The following is a 25,069-nucleotide window of genomic DNA, read 5'->3' as shown; positions in this document are numbered from 1 at the left end:
ATCTCACTTCACAAATAAGAAAACAATCTCAGAGAGCTTGAGGGCTCCTCCTAAGATCACACAACAGGTGTGGATGAGCCAGAATCAAACCTGGGGTGTCTCCTGCCTCTCAGCGTTGCGCCCTCCTGCTGATCCAGAGTATCTCCGGGCTTTCCTCCAAGGGAGGTTCCCCATGTTACTCATACTTGTAAATACTGAAGCGTGTGGTGCAATGCCTTGCACATTGTTAAGTGCTTAGTAAATATTTGCTGAAAGAAAAGTTAAGACCTGTGGCCCAAAGGGATGAACTGCAGCCTAGTGATGACTGTACCTGCAGGTAGAAGTCTCTACTTAAAGCCAGGTCAGGCTGCATACCCCAGGGCGGCACAGGAAAGACCCAGAGCACCTCATACAATTTGAATACCAGTATTTACCACTGAGGAAGTGTTTTCTGTGTGCTAAGTGAAGTGAAAGTGTTAGTCAGGCATGTCCGACTCTTTGTAACCCCAGGGACTGTAGCCTGCTAGGCTCCCCTGTCTATGGAATTTTCCAGGCAAGAATATTGGAATGGGTAGCCATTCTCTTCTCCAGGGCATCTTCCCGACCCAGGGTTCAGACCTGGGTCTCCCTCATTATAAGCAGATTTCTTACCATCTGCACCACCAGACTAGGTGCTGGGCAAAGCACATTACTGACACTTTAAATTATTACTGCAGCTGCTTGAGATAGAACCAGTTGTCTCCATTTGCAGAGGTAGAAGCTGAGACTCAGAGAGGTCAAGGAACTCAGCCAGGGTCACACAGCTACTAAGTGACACAGCCAAGGTTTGAATTCACATCTGTCCTGTACCATAGTCAATGTGTGTTTTTTTTAATTAATTTATTTTAATTGCAGGCTACTTTGCAATATTGTAGTGGTTTTTGCCATACATTGACATGAATCAGCCATGGGTGTACATGTGTCCCCCATCCTGAACCCCCCTCCCACCTCCTTCTTCATCCCATCCCTCAGGGTTGTCCCAGTGTACCAGCTTTGGGTGCCCTGTTTCATGCATTGAAAAAGACTGACAATCTTTTTCACATATGGTAATAGGCATGTTTCAATGCTGTTCTTGCAAATCATCCTACCCTCGCCTTCTCCCACAGAGTCCAAAAGCCTGTTCTTTATATCTGTGTCTCTTTTGCTATCTTGCATATAGGGTCATTGTTACCATCTTTCTAAATTCCATATATGTGTGTTAATATACCGTATCAGTGTTTTTCTTTCTGACTCACTTCACTCTATCAGTTCAGTACAGTTCAGTCTCTCAGTCATGTCCAACTCTTTGCAACCCCATGAACCGCAGCACGCCAGGCTTCCCTGTCCATCACCCACTGCCAGAGTCTACCCAAACCCATGTCCATTGAGTTGGTGGTGCCATCCAACCATCTCATCCTCTGTTGTCCCCTTCTCCTGTTCTCAGTCTTTCCCAGCATCAGGGTCTTTTCAGATGAGTCTGCCCTTCACATCAGGTGGCCAGAGTATTGGTGTTTCAGCTTCAGCATCAGTCCTTCCAATGAACACCCAGGACTGATTTCCTTTAGGGTGGACTGGTTGGATCTCCTTACAGTCCAAGGGACTCTCAAGAGTCTTCTCCAACACCACAGTTCAAAAGCATCAATTCTTTGGTGCTCAGGTTTCTTTATAGTCCAACTCTCACATCCATACATGACTACTGGAAAAACCATAGTTTTGACTAGACGGACCTTTGTTGGCAAAGTAATGTCTCTGCTTTTTAATATGCTGTCTAGGTTGGTCACTAACTTTCCTTCCAAGTATAATAGGCTCCAGTTTCACCCACCTCATTAGAACTGATTCAAATGCATTCTTTTTAATAGCTGAGTAATATTCCATTGTGCATATGTACCACAGCTTTCTTATGCATTTGTCTGCTGATGGCATAGTCCACGTTTTAAGCTGCTGTGTTCTCCTGCTTCCTTGGCCCAGGAGAGAAGGGATTTGGTGGTATGAGGTCTAGGTTGTCAGCCCAGAGTCCAGCCAGAAAAGGACTTTGAAACGTTGTCCCATGGTTAGCAGGGACAGAGAGGGTGCTCTTGAGGAGCTGAACTAGCCTTCAACAGTAGCTTCTCTTTTATTCTCTTTTCCTTCCTTCTCTGTCAGCAGACACATCCTCCATAATGAAGTTCTAACTCTGTTGATTCCGTGATAGAGAATCGGTGAACCCTGCCTTTTTTTAATTAAAAATATCTTCATGACATTTTAAAAACTATAAAAGCTCATTTCAGAAAACCCAAATCATGTAGAATTATATAAACCGAAGAGCAAAAATGCTACCTTTTCTTCCGTGTAATCCCACGCCTTTTATTAACAGTTTGGAGATAGCCTGCTTGGGTTGTGTTTCCCTCCTGCAAGAAATCGTATTTATTTTTAATTAAATAAGGAATACAAAAGCTTCCTATTTAAAAATATCAAACAGCACAGCCAAAGCTCAAGCACCTTTTGACCACACTCCTTATTTCCGTTAGTCGCTGTCCTCAGTTTGCTTTTTCGTCCTTTTTCTCTTCATTTGCACATGTAAATAACTGTCAGAAATACAGCTTCATGGCTTGTCCTCTCAGTATGACTTATATTATGCAGTGAGCTCTCGCTTTGTCTCTACTGGAGTATGCACGTGTCATTTAGATCTTTCTGTATCAGCGTGTGTGTCTCGCGGGTTCTCACTCCCCCGTGTGTGGTATGTGTGTAGGCTGAGCGCTCTGCTCAGGCAGCCCCCCTCACTGTTCAGATTCAGTTTCCTCCCAGTTTTTCACTAAACAAAGCCTCAGTAGAGGCCTCTTGTTTGGATCACCAGATTTCGCAAATAAGAATACAGGATACCCAGTTAAATGTAAAAACTTTGAAATTTTTTTAAAATTTGAAAAAAAAATGATTCATTGTTTACCTGAAATTCACATTTAAATGGGTGTCCTATGTTTCCTCTGGCAACAGTCTTCCTTATGCACATTTGCAAGTATTTAAAGGCCCCACTTCTTTGCTTTTAAAGTCTCTTGTCTGATTTTCTTAAATTAAAAATTGTGTTACAAAGTATTTCATATATATACCAAAGTGTAGAGAATAAAGGAGCAAATATCCATGTAATCACCATGCAGCTTTTCCAGGTCTTAATGTTTCACCAAGTTTATGTGGTTTTTTTGTTCTTTTTTAATAAAAGAAACAAAACATTATTGGTGCCCGTGTACCCTTTAGGCCCACGTGTCCTTCCTAAGCCAGAGTAACCACTGAGTTGGGTGTTTATTGTTCCTGTGTATTTGTTTCTGCTTTAATATTGATGCTATCATCATGTGGAAAGCTTATCCTACTGTACATATTTTCAACTTGCTTTTTTGAGATTTATCCTTGTGGGTACATGTAACTCCAGCTCACGTGTTTTTAAAGCTATGTGGATTTTTGTTGCATGAATATTCTGTGATTATTCACCCTTCTCTTAATGAGGATTTTCATTGCTGCCAATAATTTACTTCTATAAACTGTATTACAAATAATAATCCTTATGTCTTTATGCTAAGAATTTCTTCTCTAGGGAACAATTTAGGAGCAGAATTGCTAGGTCGCTTCCCCCTTACCAAAGTTAGTAAGTGTGTTTTCCAAAGGAGCTGTGCCAGCTTGTGCCCCACTCACTTTGGTCAGATAGTTATGATGGTTTAGTCAGTGATTTACCATGGACGGCATAAAATTGTCATTAAATTTGTTCTTAGCCACTTTCCTGGGGCTCAGTTGGTAAAGAATCTGCCTGCAGTGCAGGAGACTGGGTTTGATGCCTGGGTTGGGAAGATCCTCTGGAGAAGAAAATGGCAACCCAGTCCAGTGTTCTCGCCTAGGAAATCCCATGGACAGAGGAGCCTGGTAGGCTACAGTCCATGGGGTCACAAAGAATCAGACATGACTCAGTGACTAAACCACCATCAGAGTGGTTGAGCATTTCCTCATGTGGCTTTTACATGTTGTATATTATTTTTCTTTTCTCTTCCTGTTTTTTTTATTGATTTGTAGAAGTTCTTTTTTAATTTTGGGTATTGTCAGTTGTGCATTGCTCACAGTATGAGACTTGTCTTTTCACTGTTTTGAGTGGCCTCTGTTGTATCAAAGTTTTCAGTTTTAGGATAGTAAGTTTCAATGAAACTATGAGCCGTGCCATGTAGGGCCACCCAAGATGGACAGGTCATGTTGGAGAGTTCTGACAAAATGTGGTCCTCTGCAGAAGGGAATGGTAAACCTCTTCAGTATTCTTGCCTTGAGAACCCCATGAATAGTATGAAAAGGCAAAGAGATATGACACTGAAAGATGAACTCCCCAGGTCGATAGGTGCCCAATATGCTACTGGAGAAGAATGGAGAAATAACTCCAGAAAGAATGAAGAGACAGAGCCAAAGCAAAAACAGTGCCCAGTTGTGGATGTGCCTGGTGATGGAAGTAAAGTCTCATGCTATAAAGAGCAGTATTACATAGGAACCTGGAATGTTAGGTGCATGAATCAAGTAAATTGGAAGTTGTCAAACAGGAGGTGGCAAGAGTGAACATAGACATTTTAGGAATCAGCGAACTAAAATGGACTGGGATGGGCAAATTTAACTCAGATGACCATTATATCTACTACTGCGGGCAGGAATCCCTTAAAAGGAATGGAGTAGCCATCATAGTCAACAAAAGAGTCCAAAATGCAGTACTTGGGTGCAGTCTCAAAAACAACAGAATGATCTCTGTTCATTTCCAAGGCAAACCATTCAATATCACAATAATCCAAGTCTATGCCCCAATCAGTAATGCTGAAAAAGCTGAAGTTGAATGGTTCTATGAAGACCTATAAGACCTACTAGAACTAACCCAAAAAAGATGTCCTTTTCATCATAGGGGACTAGAATTCAAAAGTAGGAAGTCAAGAGATACCTGGAGTAACAGGCAAAGTTGGCCTTGGAGTACAAAATAAAGCATTACAAAGGCTGATAGTTTTGCCAAGAAAATGCACTGGTCATAGCAAACATACTCTTCCAACAACATAAGAAAAGACTCTACATATGGACATCACAGATGAAATCAGATTGATTATATTCTTTGCAGCCAAAGATGGAGAACCTCTATACAGTCAGCCAAAACAAGACCAGGAGTTGACTGTGGCTCAGATCATGAACTCCTTATTGCAAAATTAAGATTTAAATTGACAAAAGTAGGGAAAACCACTAGACCATTCAGGTATGACCCCAAATCAGATCTCTTACGATTATACAGTGGAAGTGACAAATAGATTCAAGGGATTAGATCTGATAGTCAGGGTGCCTAAAGAACTATGGATGGAGGTTTGTGACATTGTACAGGAGTCAGTGATCAAGACCATCCCCAAGAAAAAGAAATGCAAAAAGGCAGAATGGTGGTCTGAGGAGGCCTTACAAATAGCTGAGAAAAGAAGCTAAAGGCAAAGGAGAAAAGAAAAGATATACGCAACTGAATGCAGAGTTTCAAAGAATATCAAAGAGAGATAAGAAAGCCTTTCTCAGTGATCAATGCAAAGAAATAGAGGAAAACAATAGAATGGGAAAGACTAGAGATCTCTTCAAGAAAATTAGAGATACCAAGGGAACATTTCATGCAAAGATGGGCACAATAAAGAAGAGAAATGGTATGGACCTAATAGAAGCAGAAGATATTAAGAAGAGGTGGCAAGAACATACGGAAGAGCTATACAAAAAAAGATCTTCATGACCCAGATAACCACGATGATGTGATCACTGAGCTAGACCTAGGCATCCTGGAATGTGAAGTCAAGTGGGCCTTCGGAAGAAGCATCACTACAAACAAAGCTAGTAGAGGTGATGGAATTCCAGTTGTGCTGTTTCAAATCCTAAAAGATGATGCAGTTAAAGTGCTTCACTCACTATGCCAGCAAATTTGGGAAACTCAGCAGTGGCCACAGGACTGGAAAAGGTCAGTTTTCATTCCAATCCCAAAGAAAGGAAAAGCCAGAGAATGCTCAAACTACCGCACAGTTGCACTCATCTTCAGTTCAGTTCAGTTGCTCAGTCATGTCCGACATTTTGCAACCCCATGAATTGCAGCACGCCAGGCCTCCCTGTCCATCACCGTCTCCCAGAGTTCACTCAGACTCACGTCCATCGAGTCTGTGATGCCATCCAACCCTCTCATCCTCTGTCATCCCCTTCTCCTCCTTCCCCCAATCCCTCCCAGCAGCAGAGTATTTTCCAATGAGTCAACTCTTCGCATGAAGTGGCCTAAGTATTGGAGTTTCAGCTTTAGCATCATTCCTTCCAAAGAAATCCCAGGGCTCATCTCCTTCAGAATGGACTGGTTGGATCACCTTACAGTCCAAGGGACTCTCAAGAGTCTTCTTCACCACCACAGTTCAAAAGCATCAATTCTTCGGCGCTCAGCCTTCTTCACAGTCCAACTCTCACATCCATACATGACCACAGGAAAAACCATAGCCTTGACTAGACGGAACTTAGTCGGCAAAGTAATGTCTCTGCTTTTGAATATGCTATCTAGGTTGGTCATAACTTTTCTTCCAAGGAGTAAGCGTCTTTTAATTTCATGGCTGCAATCACAGCCAGTGATTTTGGAGCCCCCAAAAATAAAGTCTGACACTGTTTCCACTGTTTCCCCATCTATTTCCCATGAAGTGATGGGACCAGATGCCGTGATCTTCGTTTTCTGAATGTTGAGCTTTAAGCCAACTTTTTCACTCTCCACTTTCACTTTCATCAAGAGGCTTTTTAGTTCCTCTTCACTTTCTGCCATAAGGGTGGTGTCATCTGAATATCTGAGGTTATTGATATGTCTCCCGGCAATCTTGATTCCAGCTTGTGTTTCTTCCAGTCCAGCGTTTCTCATGAGGTACTCTGCATAGAAGTTAAATAAGCAGGGTGACAATATACAGCCTTGACACACTCCTTTTCCTTTTTGGAACCAGTCTGTTGTTCCATGTCCAGTGCTAACTGTGCTTCCTCACCTGCATACAGATTTCTCAAGAGGTAGGTCAGGTGGTCTGGTATTCCCATCTCTTTCAGAATTTTCCACAGTTTCTTGTGATCCACACAGTCAAAGGCTTTGGCATAGTCAATAAAGCAGAAATAGATGATTTTCTGGAACTCTCTTGTGTTTTTGATGATCCAGTGGATGTTGGCAATTTGATCTCTGGTTCCTCTTCCTTTTCTAAAACCAGCTTGAACATCAGGAAGTTCACAGTTCACATATTGTTGAAGCCTGGCTTGGAGAATTTTGAGCATTACTTTACTAGCGTGTGAGATGAGTGCAATTGTTCAGTAGTTTGAGCATTCTTTGGCATTGCCTTTCTTAGGGATTGGAATGAAAACTGACCTTTTCTAGTCCTGTGGCCACTGCTGAGTTTTCCAAATTTGCTGGCATATTGAGTGCAGCACTTTCACAGCATCATCTTTCAGGATTTGAAATAGCTCCCCTGGAATTCCATCACCTCCACTAGCTTTGTTTGTAGTGATGCTTTCTAAGGCCCACTTGACTTCACATTCCAGGATGTCTGGCTCTAGATGAGTGATCACACCATTGTGATTATCCAGGTCGTGAAGATCTTTTTGTACAGTTCTTCCATGTATTCTTGCCACCTCTTCTTAATATCTTCTGCTTCTGTTAGGTCCATACCATTTCTGTCCTTTATCGAGCCCATCTTTGCATGAAATGTTTCCTTGGTATCTCTAATTTTCTTGAAGAGATCTCTAGTCTTTCCCATTCTGTTGTTTTCCTGTATTTCTTTGCATTGATTGCTGAAGAAGGCTTTCTTATCTCTTCTTGCTATTCTTTGGAACTCTGCATTCAGATGCTTATATCTTTCCTTTTCTCCTTTGCTTTTCGCCTCTCTTCTTTTCACAGCTATTTGTAAGGCCTCCCCAGACAGCCATTTTGCTTTTTTCATTTCTTTTCCATGGGGATGGCCTTGATCCCTGTCTCCTGTACAATGTCACAAACCTCATTCCATAGTTCATCAGGCACTCTATCTATCAGATCTAGGCCCTTAAATCTATTTCTCACTTCCACTGTATAATCATAAGGGATTTGATTTAGGTCATACCTGAATGGTCTAGCGGTTTCCCCTACTTTCTTCAATTTAAGTCTGAATTTGGCAATAAGGAGTTCATGATCTGAGCCACAGTCAGCTCCTGGTCTTGTTTTTGTTGACTGTATAGAGCTTCTCCATCTTTGGCTGCAAAGAATATAGTCAATCTGATTTCATTGTTGACCATCTGGTGATGTCCATGTGTAGAATCTTCTCTTGTGTTTGCTATGACCAGTGCTTTTTCTTGGCAAAACTCTACTAGTCTTTGCCCTGCTTCATTCCTTATTCCGAGGCCAAATTTGCCTGTTACTCCAGGTGTTTCTTGACTTCCTACTTTTGCATTCCAGTCCCCTATAATGAAAAGGACAGCTTTTTTGGGTGTTAGTTCTACAAGGTCTTATAGGTCTTCATAGAACCGTTCAACTTCAGCTTCTTCAGCATTACTGGTTGGGGCATAGACTTGGATTACCATGATATTAAATGGTTTGCCTTGGAAACGAACAGAGACCATTCTGTCGTTTTTGAGATTGCATCCAAGTACTGCATTTCAGACTCTTTTGCTGACCATGATGGCTACTCCATTTCTTCTGAGGGATTCCTGCCCACAGTAGTAGATATGATGGTCATCTGAGTTAAATTCACCCATTCCAGTCCATTTTAGTTCGCTGATTCCTAGAATGTCAACATTCACTCTTGCCATCTCTTGTTTGACCACTTCCAATTTGTCTTGATTCATGGACCTGACATTCCAGGTTCCTATGCAGTATTGCTCTTTACAGCATTGAACTTTGTTTCTGTCACCAGTCACATCCACAGCTGGGTATTGTTTTTGCCTTGGCTCCATCCCTTCTTTCTTTCTGGAGTTATTTCTCCACTGATCTCCACTAGCATATTGGACACCTACTGACCTGGGGAGTTCCTCATTCAGTATCCTATTATTTTTCCTTTTCATACTGTTCATGGGGTTCTCAAGGCAAGAATACTGAAGTGGCTTGCCATTCCCTTCTCCAGTGGACCACATTCTGTCAGACCTCTCCACCATGACCTGCCCGTCTTGGGTTGCCCCGTGGGCATGGCTTGGTCTCATTGAGTTAGACAAGGCTGTGGTCCTAATGTGATTAGATTGACTAGTTTTCTGTGAGTATGGTTTCAGTGTGTCTGCCCTCTGATGCCCTCTTGCAACACCTACCATCTTACTTGGGTTTCTCTCACCTTGGGCGTGGGGTATCTCTTCACGGCTGTTCCAGCAAAGCAGAGCCGCTGCTCCTTACCTTGCATGAAGGGTATCTCCTCACCGCCGCCCTTCCTGACCTTCAACATGGGATGGCTCCTCTAGGCCCTCCTGCCCCAGCGCAGCCACCGCTCCTCGGACTTGGACACTCATCTTACATGCTAGCAAAGTAATGCTCAAAATTCTCCAAGCCAGGCTTCAACACAGTACGTGAACTGTGAACTTCCAGATGTTCAGGCTGGATTTGGAAAAGGCAGAGGGACCAGAGATCAAATTGCCAATATCTGCTGAATCATAGGAAAAGCGAGAGAGTTCCAGAAAAAGAGCTACTTCTGCTTTAATGACTATGCCAAAGCCTTTGACTGTGTAGATCACAACAAACTGTGGGAAATTCTTCAAGATGGGAATAGCAGACCACCTTACCTACCTCCTGGGTAATCTGTATGCAGGTCAAGAAGCAACAGTTAGAACTGGATGTGGAGCTACAGACTGGTTCCAAATCAGGAAAGGAGTACGTCAAGGCTGTATATTGTCACCCTGCTTATTTAACTTATATATAGAGTACATCATGTAACATGCCAGGCTGGTTGAAGTGCAAGCTGGAATCAAGATTGCCAGGAGAAATATCAATAACCTCAGATATGCAGATGATACCACGCTTATGGCAGAAAGTGATGAACTAAAAAGCCTCTTGATGGAAGTGAAAGAGGAGAGTGAAAAAGTTGGCTTAAAGCTCAACATTCAGAAAACTAAGATTGTGTCATCCAGTCCCATCACTTCATGGCACACAGATGGGGAAACAATGGAAACAGTGACAGACTTTATTTTTTGGTGCTCCAAAATCACTGCAGATGGTGACTGCAACCATGAAATTAAAAGACGCTTGCTCCTTGGAAGAAAAGCTTTGACCAACATAGACAGCATATTAGGAAGCAGAGACATTACTTTGCCAACAAAGGTCCGTCTAGTCAAAGCTATGGTTTTTCCAGTAGTCATGTATGGATGTGAGAGTTGGACTATAAAGAAATCTGAGCACCGAAGAATTGATGCTTTTGAACTGTGGTGTTGGAAAAGACTCTTAGAGTCCCTTAGACTGCAAGGAGATCAAACCAGTCAATCCTATAGGAAATCATCAGTCCTGAATATTCATTGGAAGGACTGATGCTGAAGCTGAAACTCCAATACTTTGGCCACCTGATGTGAAGAACTTAGTCATTGGGAAAGACCCTGATGCTGGGAAGGATTGAAGGCAGGAGAAGAAGAGGACGACAGGGAATGAGATGGTAGGATGGCATCACCGACTTGATCAACATGAGTTTGAGTAAGCTCCAGGAGTTGGTGATGGACAGGGAAGCCTGTTGTGCTGTAGTCCATGGGGTCGCAAAGAGTTGGACATACTTAGCAACTGAACTGAAGATTCATCAGTCTTCTCTTTTATAGGTTTTCTTATGCACGTGTTTGTTTCTTTAATAATTCTCTCTGTTAAAATTATGAAGATAGCTTACATCTTTTTTTGAAAAGTTCTGAAGTTTTGCTTTTCACATTTAATCTTTAATCCACCCAGAATTTGATTTTTATGTGAGGCAGAGCTGTCTGCCTGCTGTTGTTGCGTAGTTTGTGCCTTGGCCCCTGGTGTGTCAGCAACAGCTGTGTCACAGACTGAATATTCGTTGCTGAGAGGGGCGCACTCTCCACGTTGGGTGCCCACCAGCCACGAGAAAACCTCTGTGCCACTGATAATGCTCTCCAGGAGGCCTGCGGAGGAGGTCCAGGGCTGTGTCCTGGCCTGGCCATCTGGGGGCTCCTGTTTTCCAGGGGTGTCTCCGGGGCCCTTTGCTTTCTTCCACCGGCCAGCCTCAGGAACCAGTCCTCTCTGTGCCTGCAGTAACCATAGCAGCTGGTCAGGGGTGGAACAAAGAGAGGGCCGTTCCCTGCAGCTCTGATGTGCTCCCTTTACTCTGTGTGCATTTTTCAGACTGTGTGATCTTTTACTTGCTCACTCAGACATCTGGTCAGTATCTGATTGTGTTCCACCAGCAGGGCCTTGGGCTGGGTATTCTGAAAAAACACCCAAGGAGTAAAGTAGGATCCTTACTTTAAGGAGCGGAAGTAATCATAAAGAACTCACATTTTTGGAGTATCTGCTACATGCCAGGTCTAAAGGCTTTTTTCCAAAATACAGCTTTATTGAAATATAATTAGCCTACCAGAAAACCCTCCCCCTTAATAGTGTGTAGTCCAGTAGTTTTTTGTATATTCACAGAGTTGTGTAATCTTCAGTTTCAGAATATTTTCATCACCCCAGAAGGAAATCTCAACCCATTAGCAGTCACTCCCCATCTCCCCATGCCTCCAGCGCCTGGCAACCATGAATCTACTTTCTGTCTGTGGATTTGCCTTTTTTGGGCGTTTCACTTAAATGTACAGTATCCTTTCGCTTGTCGTGATGCTACCAGGGTTCATCAGTGTTGCAGCGTGTGTCACGTCCCCATTCTGTTTTTATGGCCAAGTAGTATTCCTTATGGCAGAAAGTGGAGAGGAACTAAAAAGCCTCTTGATGAAAGTGAAAGTGGAAAGTGAAAAAGTTGGCTTAAAGCTCAACATTCGGAAAACGAAGATCATGGCATCTGGTCCCATCACTTCATGGGAAATAGATGGGGAAACAGTGGAAACAGTGGCAGACTTTATTTGGGGGGGCTCCAAAATCACTGCAGATGGGTGATTGCAGCCATGAAATTAAAAGACACCTACTCCTTGGAAGAAAAGTTATGACCAACCTAGATAGCTTATTCAAAAGCAGAGACATTACTTTGCCAACAAAGGTCCGTCTAGTCAAGGCTATGGTTTTTCCTGTGGTCACGTATGGATGTGAGAGTTGGACTATGAAGAAGGCTGAGCGCTGAAGAATTGATGCTTTTGAACTGTGGTGTTGGAGAAGACTCTTGAGAGTCCCTTGGACTGCAAGGAGATCCAACCAGTCCATTCTGAAGGAGATCAGCCCTGGGATTTCTTTGGAAGGAATGATCCTGAAGCTGAAACTCCAGTACTTTGGCCACCTCATGCGAAGAGTTGACTCATTGGAAAAGACTGTTGCTGGGAGAGATTGGGGGCAGTAGGAGAAGGGGATGACTGAGGATGAGATGGCTGGATGGCATCACTGACTTGATGGATGTGAATCTGAGTGAACTCCGGGAGTTGGTGATGGCCAGGGAGGCCTGGCATGCTGTGATTCATGGGGTCGCAAAGAGTCGGACACGACTGAGCGACTGAACTGAACTGAATATTCCATGGTATGCATAGATCACGTTTTGTTTATCTGTTCATCAGTTGATGGATATTTGGGTTGTTGCCACCTTTTGCCTCCAAAAACTCAAGTAGTTTCCTCTGTCGTACAGTTTCCTTTATTAGAGAAGGTTTGATGCAAGAAGCTGTGAGAAGGGAAGATCCTGGAAGAAGAGAGCATAATCCTGGCTGGTGGGAGCAGGGAGACCTGGCAGTGGGCTCTGTCAGCCAGGCCCTGAGTGATGAAAGGGAACCACGGGGACAAAGCCAGGAGGTCACCAGGCGCATTCAGGGAAGGTGAACTCGAGGAGGGAGAGCTAGGGTGTGAGTGGAGGGACCAGCCCGGAGGCGGAGGGAGCCGTGGCACGCTCGGGACGGAGCCACGCATTCATTTCTCTGGCTAAGAAATCCCCGAACTGTCAGCTGAAGATTCCTGGCAGGCTTGAGTCTCCATTCAGGATTCGACACAATAAGATGATGCAAATCAGATCAGAACCAAAAGCAAAGAATTCCTGGGCTCGTCACCAGATAAGTCAAAAGGCTCATTTCGCTTTATCATTTTTAGAAAGCATTTTGGTCCCACCTCCTATTAGAGATCCAGAAGGATGTTGTGCCCACACTGGTCTGAGTAAAGGTTTAAGTGGCTCCCTGGTTGGCCACTGTCTGACCTGGGCCAAGTGAGTGTGTTTCAGCAGTGAATGATCTAACACTTCCAGAGCCCTTTGAACGAGACTCTTATTCCTAGCATCTGCCAGATACTTCCTTTGGAATGTCTGCAGAATTTCCTGGCCCTTTGACTGCTTTCTGTCTGCCAAGCACATCTTTGAATTGTGGGTGGGCTCTCTTAAAACACCAGGGTGTGAACGGGTTGATGAAACCCATGGTTAGCAGTCTTTCAATAGCTTCTCCTTGGGCAAGAGTACTTCATCCTGACATTGAAGGACCTCTGACAGTTTTAAGGATTTACTGCCAGCCCCTCTCCAGTCAGCTTAGTTGGGGAGCTGATTTACCAAGTGATTCTTGGGTTTAAATCCAGCAGATCGTTATTTCTCATTCCATCGAATGAAGTCTTTTAAATTGTTGTTTTTCTTTTCTTAATATTACAATTTTTTGTTTTTCTTATTATGAAAACCATAAAGAGTTAAACGGTACAAACTTCTAGTTATAAAATAAATAAGTGATGAGATACCATGAACAGCATGGCAACCGTAGTTATATTTACTTGTGACTGGGTCACATTTTTGAAACTTGCTCAGTGAGGGTAGGTCTTAGAAGACCTCATCACACACACACAATTCTGTAAGTATGTATCATGACAGATGTTAACTAGACTGACTGTGATCACTTCACAGTGTATAGAATATTGAATCATATGCTGTATAACTGAAACTAATATAATGTTGTATATCAGTTACACCTCAATAAAAATAAATTTAAAGCAATAACATTAAAGAATACCCATAATGTCAACTGTGCAGAACCAAACAGTAGTTTAATACGTTGCTTTGATTTGTTTAGATCCTTTCCTGTATAGCTGACTTTAGAAAACAAAATATAAGATTGTATTTTTAAAAAATTTATTGGAGTATAGTGGATTTACTGTGTTGTGTTAGTTTCAGATGTACAGAAAGTGAATCATTTATATATATATATATATGAAAAAGTGTTAGTTGCTCAGTTGTGTCCGACTCTTTCTGACCCCATGGATTATAGTCCGCCAGGCTCCTCTGTCCATGGAATTCTCCAGGCAAAAATAGTAGAGTGGGAAGCCATTCCTTATCCAGGGTATCTTCCCTGCCCGATGATTGAACCCATGTCTCATGTCTTCTGCATTCGTAGGTGGTTACTTTATTGTCTGAGCCACCAGGGAAGCCCGTATATATACATGTGTGTGTATATCCATTCTTTTTCAGATTCTTTTCCCACATAGATTATTGCAGAATATTGAGCAGAGTTCCCTGGGCTATAGTAGGTCCTTGTTAGTTGTCCGTTGTCAGGGGACGTTTGACTTTAAGGCATCCAATATGTTGTCGTTTCTCAAGGATTCTCTGTTCCTTATCAGTTCCTATTCCGGGAATGAGTGAAAGAGCACGCTGTTCCCATGACTGAGGTCATAGGATGAGACATGTATGAATCCCCTTCAGTGACTCTTTTCTGCGTCAGCGACCTTGTATGTATTAGACTATCCATATTGTGACTATTGATACAATTTCATCCTATAATCATCTTACTAAAGATATATAAGCCTGCATTTCTGCTAATAAAGCACCCTTGCTCCATCAGAGCTTGGGTCCCCGTGTCTTTCTTTCTTTCTCTGTCTCTCTCTTTCACTTTCTTATCATCGACTCCGGACTGCCAGGTTCCGGTCCATTAAAGGACGCCAACAGTCTGTTTTATATATAGTAGTTTGTATATGTTAATCCCAGTCTCCTAATTTATCACTTTCTCCACTTTTGGGTTCCCGTGTCTGTCTTTCTTTCTCTCTCTCTTTGACTTACTTATCATCGACTCCGGACCGCCAGGTTCTGGTCCATTAAAGGACCCCAACAGTCTGTTTTATATATAGTAGTTTGTATATGTTAATACCAGTCTTCTAATTTATCACTTTCCCCCACTTTTCCCCTTTCGCTGGTTTGATTTGGAGACCTGTGAGTCTGTTTTGTAAATAAGTTCATTTGAGTCATTTTTTTAATTCGATCCCAAGATTGTACTTTAGAAGCCATTGTGTAACTTCCTCTTTCCCTTCAGCTTTCCTCATCAGGAGATGTGTGTCCTCGGCGTCCTTTGAAATGCTGCAGAGTCCTGCACTGTAAGCACATCCTCTGATCTCTGGAAGTGTGTCACTTCCACACTTGCTCCCCTCTACACTGTCGAGACTCCTGCCTCCCACCAGTCCCCTCCTACCAGGCCTTGGCCCCGGAGCCCTCCCCTTGCCCCTGTGGCCCACCCATCAGCCTCATCTTCCCCTCGCTGCACACAGCTCTGCCTCCACGTCTCAGGACAGCATCTTCCAACACAGGTGTCGGCACTGAGGCCCCTCCTCAGAGGCCCTCCCTCGGTCGCTGTCCCCATTACTGTCCTTTATATAAGACTTTTACGACTCCTAAAATCACCTTCCATGTTTGTTTGCCTACCTGTTTGTCATGCATCATCCCCCTCTGGAACGTCCCCTGTGGGGTCAGGGCCCAAGTCCGTCTTGTTCAGCCCTCTGTCCTCTGCGCCTCGTCCACGTCTGGCGCCCAGAAGCTCAGGGTGAAGGAACAAGCGATGATCCACTCTTGTGCACAAAGCTGATGGGCTCCTTCAGACTCCCTGCCCAGAAGTGACGTTCCTTGGTCACAGGACGTATGTAGCTTTAAGGCTTTTGATAGGCAGCACCAAGTTAATGGAATTTAGTACTCATTTCAGGAGTAACTGGTGTGTCCGTGTCCCCCTCATATGGATTTCTAGTACGAAGATCCCTTCTCCCCCGCTTAATATATTATGGACATAATTCTCTACATATACATGCTTCGTCCTTTCTAAGAACTGAATATGTGTCCTTCAGTTCTGCATTGGTTCTGCACAGTTGACATTATGGATATTTTTTAATGTTATTGCTTTAAATTTATTTGTATTGAGGTATAACTGACATGCAGCTTTATATTAGTTTCAGTTATATAATATGTGTCCTGTGTATGTCCATTACATAGAATAGCATAATTTATTTAGCCGCAATCCTTTTGTTCCTCAATTTCCTCATCTGTAAAATCAGCTAGTAACCGATTATTACAGTAACTCATGTAGGGCTGTTGTGTTAAATGAGGTAACTGACACTAACGACTTGAGAATGAAATACTTGGGGCCGGTCGCGGCACCTAGAGTGCACACAGTGGATTGTGGTGGTGTTGGGGTCCTCGCAGCGTTCAGAACGCAGTGAACCGACTGGAGAGTGGGTTCGTCTGTGACGAGTGTGCAGTCTCTCGCACAAGCCCCTGCGTCTCTTCTCCGAGCAAGTGAACCCCAGTGTGTTCTCTTCCTGAGGCCTGCCTGCTGGCTGGGGTGCTCCGTGGTCCCCGTGCGCCCATGTCCTTCACCCTCCCCTTGTGTGGGTGAGCTCAGGTGTCCCCGTGTCACGCAAATTAAAGAGCAGCGTTAGAACGCTGGGCCCTGTGTGAGTGCACAGGCCCTTTTAAAGTGTCCCAGGTAGGCTGTTTCCTTCCCTTCCTCTGTCATCATAGCAAAGCTCTCCAAACCCACGGGCTTCCAGAACTGTTATCGAGCGCTGTCTTCTCTGCAGCATTTAGTTCAGTCGCTCAGTCGTGTCTGGCTCTTGGTGACCCCATGAATTGCAGCACGCCAGGCCTCCCTGTCCATCACCAACTCCCAGAGTTCACTCAGACCCACGTCCATTGAGTCAATGATGCCATCCAGCCATCTCGTCCTCTGTTGTTCCCTTCTCCTCCTGTCCCCAATCCCTCCCAGCATCAGAGTCTTCCAACGAGTCAACTCTTCGCATGAGGTGGCCAAAGTACTGGAGTTTCAGCTTCAGCATCATTCCTACCAATGAACACCCAGGACTGGTCTCCTTTAGGATGGACTGGTTGGATCTCCTTGCAGTCGAAGGGACTCTCCAACACCACAGTTCAAAAGCATCAATTCTTCGGCACTCAGCTTTCTTCACAGTCCAACTCTCATCCATACATGACCACTGGAAAACCGTAGCCTTGACTAGATGGACCTTAGTCAGCAAAGTGATGTCTCTGCTTTTGAATATGCTATCTAGGTTGGTCATAATTTTCCTTCCAAGGAGTAAGTGTCTTTTAATTTCATGGCTGCAGTCACCATCTACAGTGATTTTGGAGCACCAAAAAATAAAGTCTGACACTGTTTCTGCTGTTTCCCCATCTGTTTCCCATGAAGTGATGGGACCGGATGCCATGATCTTCATTTTCTGAATGTTGAGCTTTAAGCCAACTTTTTCACTCTCCACTTTCACTTTCATCAAGAGGCTTTTAGCTCCTCTTCACTTTCTGCCATAAGGGTGGTGTCATCTGCATATCTGAGGTTGTTGATATTTCTCCCGGCAATCTTGATTCCAGCTTGTGCTTCTTTCAGCCCAGGGTTTCTCATGATGTACTCTGCATATAAGTTAAATAAGCAGGGTGACAATATACAGCCTTGATATATTCCTTTTCCTATTTGGAACCAATTTGTTGTTCCATGTCCAGTTCTAACTGTTTCTTCCTGACCTGCATATAGGTTTCTCAAGAGGTAGGTCAGGTGGTCTGGTATTCCCATCTCTTTCAGAATTTTCCACGGTTTATTGTGATCCACACAGTCAAAGGCTTTGGCATAGTCAATAAAGCAGAAATAGATGTCTGGAGCATTCAGGGATGCCCTTTCTCTGTGACACTGTTTTTAAGTGGCCTGGGTGGTTCTTTGTGTCAGAGATGTCTGCCCATGGCTTGTCAGCTGTCCCCAAGGCAGGGCCCAGGGCTGCCCTGGTTTTGACCCGGGCGGTGGGCCGTCCTTCCCTGGGCTGTGTGAGAGTGCTCTGCTTACTGAGTGCTGAGGGGGCAGAGCCAGAGGGCACAGAGCCCCACCTCTCCTCTGACCACGGAGTGACTTCGAGGTAGTTTATGGAAGTTCACCAAGCCTCATTTTCTCATCTGTAAACTGAGGGGGAAATAGCACCCCTTGCGCTGGGTGATTGGGAGGATTCAGTGAGACTCTGCACAGAAGCTGCCTAGACCAGAGCCCCGACAGCAGTGAGTGCTCGGCTGGGATCCCTGCCCCCCACCTGTCCTCGAACCAGGAGGCTTTGCTGCAGTTACGCTCAGGGGTTCCTTCCCACGCCCTGTGGGCTCTCTGGGCTTCCTGAACGCACATTTCCTTCTGGGACTGCCTTGTGGTCAGGCAGAATGTGACCTCTGAGCTGGAGCCCGAGAAGGAAGGAAGTCAGGGGCCTGGGCTGCACGAGCCAGGGGCTGAGCCCAGGCCGGGCAGGCAGCCGTACCAGGCCCCGGTGTGGTTCTGCCAGGCTTGGGGCCGCAGCTTCTCCACATGCTCCTGTTCCCTTGGTGGACTCGGCAGTGGAGAAGTCACGTGCAGCTTCGGACGTTGTCCCACGCTGGGACGCACTAAGGAGATGACTGGAGCCGGAACTGTACCTGCAGGAACATCCCTGTGGTCCTCAGAGTAACAGCTTCTCTCCAGGGAGTATCGCCCCCATCCTGTCTTCCATGAGACATCTCCCCAGCTCTATTGAGATTTTAAAATTAAAATTCACTTTTCTGTTTTTAACAAAGTGATGCCTACACAGTTAAATCAGAGAGTACTAAGGGACTTATAAGAAAGCATAGCCACCCCGGCCTGTCTCTGCCTGCTCCCCCTGTTTCATTCCCCAGAGGCAGTTACTTTCAGCACTTTGAGATTTTTTCACTTCTGGTACTTCGTCTCCGTATATCTAAATAATGTGATTGTACTGTTTATTTCTTGACCGCCTATCCTGCACATGTAGTTTTCTCATGTTCTCCGCCCATCAGGAAGTATCACAGTTTTGGTACATTAGTGGGGAGCTTGTATATCAGAACAAGGCAAACCTTGGGTACCCCTGGATCAAGTGATTCAGCGGGACTGGAGGTTCTTTCTTGTAACTGTTTCCTTTTCTTGGAATTAGTTCTTGACTTGTCTCTTTCATTTACTTACTTGTCTAGATGCCTACCGATCTTTATATGAGAATTTAAAGTTTTTCTTTAAAGTTTTCAAGTTAGTTACTAAGTTATATTTTCACACAGAGCTTCATGCCTGTAAACACTCGCATGTCTGTCCCGCGCCCATCCATCCGCACCTCTTCCCAGGGTGCAGTCCACATTGCGTCCTCCCCCAGAGATGGCCCGCATCACTCTTCTTTCCACGACCTTCTCTCCTTTCCCTCCGTCCAGGCCGTCCCTGGGCTGTCTCGTGTGGGGGCCTGTTCCTGGAGCTCTAGGTTCCTCTGTGTTGATTCAGTGCCCAGTCATGCTGGCACATCCTCCTCTAGGCTCCCCAGAGAAGGCAGCGGGATGAACTTGGTAAGTCCTTGAACATCTGCTAAGATCTTCTCCTACCTTCATGCTTACTTGACCCTGGTTGAGGTGGAGAATTCCAGAAATCCTTGGAATTTTGAAGAGGCTGTTCGCGCCTTAGTTTTCAGTGTTGCTGATAAGAAGTCGGGTGCATTCTCATTCTGTTCCTCTGTACATGGCCTGTTACTTCTCTCTGGAAGTTTTAAGGGCGTTTTTTTCATCCCTCCTCTTACTGTGGAGGCTCGCCTTTTCTTCTGTTTTTTATTTCCCTTTCTGGAAATTTCATTGTTGGATACTATTATTGATTCTTCAGTTCTCAGGTTTTTTTTCCCCCATCTCTAGTTTCTCTCTTCACCTTTGTATTTTATCTTCTGGGAGATTTCCTCAATTTTCTCCTCCTATATACATATATATATATATATTTTTTTTTTTTTAATGTTTAATTTTAGCTGTAAGTTTTTATGTCTAAACTCCTTGTGTTGTCTTAAATTGTTCCTTTTAAAACGTTCTCCACAATATTCTATTCTCGTTTAAAATAAAATGAAAGTGTTAGTCAATCAGCTGTGTCCAACTCTTTGTGGCCCCATCGACTGCCCATGAAATTCTCCAGGCAAGAACACTGGAGTGGGTGAGCCATTCCCTTCTCCAGGGGACCTTCCTGACTCAGGGGTTGAACCTGGGTCTCCAGCATTGCAGGCAGATTCTTTCCTGTCTGAGCCACCAGGGAAACCCAGTTCTTGCTTAGTGACTGTAGTATCTTCACTTACCCCTCTGAAGACGTTCATTTCAGGGTTGGTTGTTAATTCTGTAGCTTTTGTTGTTTCCTCCTGTTTTCTGTGCTAGTTTCAGGTTCCCTTTCTTCTAATAATTTGGAGCCTGTTGTCATATTTGAGACTCCCCCTGGTGCCTGGTAATTCTTTGTTGTCAGTTAAGAGCCAGGCCCTAGCTCCTGGGGTTGGAGCCCTGTGGTAGGGGTGGGGCCTGATGACTGGTGGGCGGCACAGTGGGCCAGTGCACCAGGAGCTGGCTCTTGTAACCGTAACCAGAGACCTCAGAGCCGGTGGGTGCTGGTCTTCTCTCTGGCACTCTTTAATTTCTCCAGAGACGCATCCTTCAATTTGCAGCATTTGGGTACACCTGGCTCCCAAGGTGCCAGAAGCAGGAAGGAGGGTGGGCCTGGAAAGGACTGGGAGGGCCCACCTTTCAGCCACTGTTCAGCTCAGTGTGCGTAGTCCTTACCCTCTGCTCTGACTCTGGAGTTTTATTTCCTCCTTTACCTCCTTCCCCACCAAGCTGGTGTCCTGGAGCCCTGAGCCCTGCTGATGCCATTTCTGCAGAAGATACTTCTGAAGCAGAGTGGGGCTCTAGGAATCTTGACGTCTTTGTTCTGCCTGTCTCCAGTTCTAGACTCGCATTGTGCCCATCTCCAGGCCCTCCACCCTCATCCCAGTGGTGTCTGGGGCCCTGGGATGTCCATCCCTGCTCCTCTGCTACACCCTGGACCTTCCACCTCCCACGTCTCCAAACGTCTGATGGCATCTGCCTCGTGCTGTACTCCTCTCTTGCTCTTTATTTTCATGGCTCCCTGCTGTCTCCACTAGATTGTCATTTTAGAAGAATATTGGTGGGAAAGAGCAGTAAACCCAAGTGTCCTGTCTGTCACTGCCCACCTCTTCCTCTGCAGAGGCAGCTCCTATACTGGGAAGATGGGAGAAGGAGAGGGAGGGTCTGAGCATGTGAGTGTGTAAGAGAGGTGTGTGTGTGTGTGTGTGTGTGTGTGTGTGTGTGTGTGTGTGTGCACGCACGTATGAACCCCTATGACAGACACCCTGGGCACTGCAGCCAGCAGCAGTGTTGGGCATCCTCTAGTCATTTTGGGAACAAGACAGGGTACAGATAAAACCGAAGGAATTAGTGGCCTCGCTGTTGAAATGGGGGTTTGGCCTGTGAGTGGTGATTTTGAAGGGGACACATACACTCAGCTCAAGGGATTAAGTCCTGGAAATTTCATTTTTAAAATTTGTATTACCTTACTCCAGCAGCTAGCAGGGTTTCTTAGTTTTTCACAGTTTGCTGCAGATCTACGGGCTGATTTGTCTGTTCACTCCTTCAGCCAGTTGCGGTTGAGCCCATGTGTATCAGGCAGGACGCTGAGTACAGGGGATAAACGGCCATCGGACATTGTCCTCGGCTTGGCAAAGCTTTTGTCAGTGGCGGGGCAGTAGAGCCAATAAAGGTTAATCACACAAGTATATAATCTGTGTTGAAGACTAGGACTAGTCCCAGAGATGGGGAAGGAACCCCAGGGACCAGAGTTTGGAGCTGAGCCCCCATGTGACAATGCAGGGCTTTTCGAATCCTGATGTAGTGTGGACCTGTCTGTGGGTGCTGGCCTCATGGGGTCGTCACGTTTGTGTAGACCTGTCTGTTGGCTCTGGCTTCATGGGGTCGTCACGTTTGTGTAGACCTGTCTGTTGGCACTGGCTTCATGGGGTCGTCATGTTTGTGTAGACCTGTCTGTTGGCGCTGGCTTCATGGGGTCATCACGTTTGCGTGGACCTGTCTGTTAGCACTGGCTTCATGGGGTCGTCACGTTTGCATGGACCTGTCTGTTGGTGCTGCCTTCATGGGGTCGTCACGTTTGCATGGACCTGTCTGTTGGTGCTGGCTTCACGGGGTCATCACGTATGCGTGGACCTGTCTGTTGGCGCTGGCTTCATGGGGTCATTGTCACGTTTGCGTAGACCTGTCTGTGGGTGCTGGCTTCATGGGGTCATTGCATTTACATAGACCTGTCTGTTGGCGCTGGCTTCATGGGGTCATCACGTTTGCATGGACCTGTCTGTTGGCGCAGGCTTCATGGGGTCGTCATGTTTGCATGGACCTGTCTGTGGGCTCTGGCTTCATGGGGTCATCATGTTTGCATGGACCTGTCTGTTGGCTCTGGCTTCATGGGGTCCTGGGTGAGCACTGAGGCAGTTCTCGTGCATTATCCCCTCTGCCCCTACAGTGTCCTCAGGGGTGGGGGCTTGCTTAAGCCTGGAGTGTCAGGTTGGAGTCTGCTGTACCTAGAGTCCTCTTCTTCCACCCCCAGCCTGCCTCCCTGTTCCTCCCTTCCCATCCTGGGACTCAAGACTGAGTTTACGGGGACAGAGTTTAGAGGTGAACTTCTGTGAGGCACCCCTGTAGCTGCTGACCACATACTTGCCTCGTATGCTCAGTCACTACAGTCGTGTCTGACTCCTTGTGACCCCATGGACTGTAGCCTGCCAGGCTCCTCTGTCCATGGGGTTCTCAAGGCAAGAACACTGGAGTGGGTTGCCATTTCCTTCTCCAACTTACCTCGTAGCTAGTCTAGCTTGCCATGGGGAGAGTTTAGGTTGGGAAGCACCTTTACCTGCCTGGGTACTTCTCCTGCTCCAGAGAAGGCAAGCTGTGAAGGCCCAGCCTTGTTCCTCTGGGGCCGCTTCCCTAGTCCTGCTGCTGAGCCAGATCTGGGCTCCCCACACCCCAAGCAGCCTTGGAGGTGGACCCATCCCAGACTGTGGACCCCTGGCTGCAGGCATCTCTGTGCTCTGCACACCCACACCCGCCTATGCACACGCACACACACGCTTCTCTCCCTCCTCCTCTCTCTCTCTCTCACCTCCCTCCTCACTCCCCTTGGGGTTGGAGGGCGTTACACGTTTTCACTTCACCGCACATGAGTTGTGGCTCAGGGCAGAGCTGGGCCAGGGTGGACCTTGTTGAATGGGTCTCCAGAGCAGGTTGGAGGCCCGTTAACTGCAGGGACAGAGGGAGAGAAGGGGGCCTCTGAGGAGGGAGCAGGCCTGCTCCTGCTTTCCTCTCCCCTCTTTGCATTCCTTCACCGGCCTCTTCATCATACCAGGGTGTCTTCTTATTCAGAAAAGGGAAGATTCTAGCAGTGGGGCAAGAGGAGGGAATCCTCATTTTCAAACCCTGGAAACGATGGCCTTGAATGAGGGGGCACACCACCCCACTCTAGCCAGGAAAACCCTCCTGAACCCCGAGACTTTTCCGTGGAAGGCTGGACGCAGCTGTCTCTCTTCTGAGGTACCACAGCCTTTGTGTGTTCTGCAGACTCTCTGTTTTTTTTTTAATTTCTCAAAAATAATACATGTATTATAGAGAAACTACATAGGTTCCCTTCTTTCTTTGTTCCTGTGGCATCTCATTACATTTTAATGGTTCCAAAATTGCAATGCATCTGAGAAATACGTTGTGCAATTTGACATGATTTTTCTTTTTTTCCTAAAGGAGCGTTCTTTAAATCCACAGGTGATTCTCAAATGGCTGCATCTTTGAACTGAGGAAACACAAGTACAGTTTGGGAAACAAAAATCTTTCAAACGTGGAACCTGTGGGAGAAAACAAAGCATAAGGGATCCTTGGTAGTAGAAGTTGGGGCCACGGCCTCAAGTCTCAGGTTTTCTGGGGAACTTTATGTATGACCATTATAGGGGCAAGTGTGGACAAGGCCTGGTCTGTTCGGCCGTGTTTCTTTCTGTGGGAGTGACGTGCTTGAACCAGCCTGTCCCTGAGATTGTCACCATACCATTCCTCCTTCGGATTTCAGGTCAAACATCTTTGCATATTCAGCATAAGGACCCTTCTTTTCCCTTCATGGCATTTATGAACTTAACAATTGTTCGCTGTGAAAGCAAGTACTTTTCTTTTGCCAGTTGGCCTTTGGTCTTTTCAGGGGCTCCCTCGGAGAACGTGGCCGTGGGGGCTACGGGACCCTCCTGGTGGAGGCGGCCCCCACACTCCCAGCTTCACACGCGACAGTCCGAGCCATGTGGGCCTGCTGTGCCGTGTGCACACGGGACGGGGCAGAATCAGGGCAGTTTTGTGTAAAGAACAGAGGCGTTTTCAGCAGTTTGTAAGGACAGCCCGGAGCTTGTCAGATCAAAGAAGGCTTCCCATAGTCTTCCCCGCTGGCTCAGCTGGAAAGGAATCTGTCTGCTGATGCAGGAGACGCAAGAGATGTGGGTTCAATCCCTGGGTTGGAACAATTCCCTGGAGAAGTAAATGGCAACCCACCCCAGTATTCTTGCCTGGAAGATTCCATGGACAGAGGAGCCTGGCTGGCTACAGTCCATGCAGTCACAAAGAATCGGACCCAACTGGGAACACATGCCTCCCACAGTCTAAGCCTCAGAAGGAGGAGCAGGAAGACCCCAGAGTGCACTGCAGGGGGCCGGCTGCAGAGGGCACTGCTCCCCAAAGGTGCGCTGCTCCCAGGTCTTCCCAGAGTCCCCTTGGGGTGCAGCCAGGATGCGGATTCCTCTGGCCTGTTAGGTTTGAGGGAAGAAGCAGCACCAAGCCCGATCGTTCCTTAACGAGCATCGTGGAGAGAATGGGGAGAGCATGTCCCAGCCAGCCTTCTTCTCCTCTCCTGTCTCCTT

General features: G+C 45.9%; 1 protein-coding gene across 3 annotated transcripts in view; it reads left to right on the top strand.

The window, feature by feature from the left end:
- The window catches only part of MVB12B (multivesicular body subunit 12B), a 215,042-nt gene that overhangs the window by 43,799 nt on the left and 146,174 nt on the right, over positions 1–25,069 (top strand). The window lies entirely within an intron of this gene.

The sequence above is a fragment of the Ovis aries genome, chromosome 3 (assembly GCF_016772045.2).
Source record: "Ovis aries strain OAR_USU_Benz2616 breed Rambouillet chromosome 3, ARS-UI_Ramb_v3.0, whole genome shotgun sequence".
Classification (NCBI taxonomy): domain Eukaryota; kingdom Metazoa; phylum Chordata; class Mammalia; order Artiodactyla; family Bovidae; genus Ovis; species Ovis aries.
Note: the sequence above shows the minus strand (reverse complement) of the source record. Positions and strands in the feature narration are given on the sequence as shown.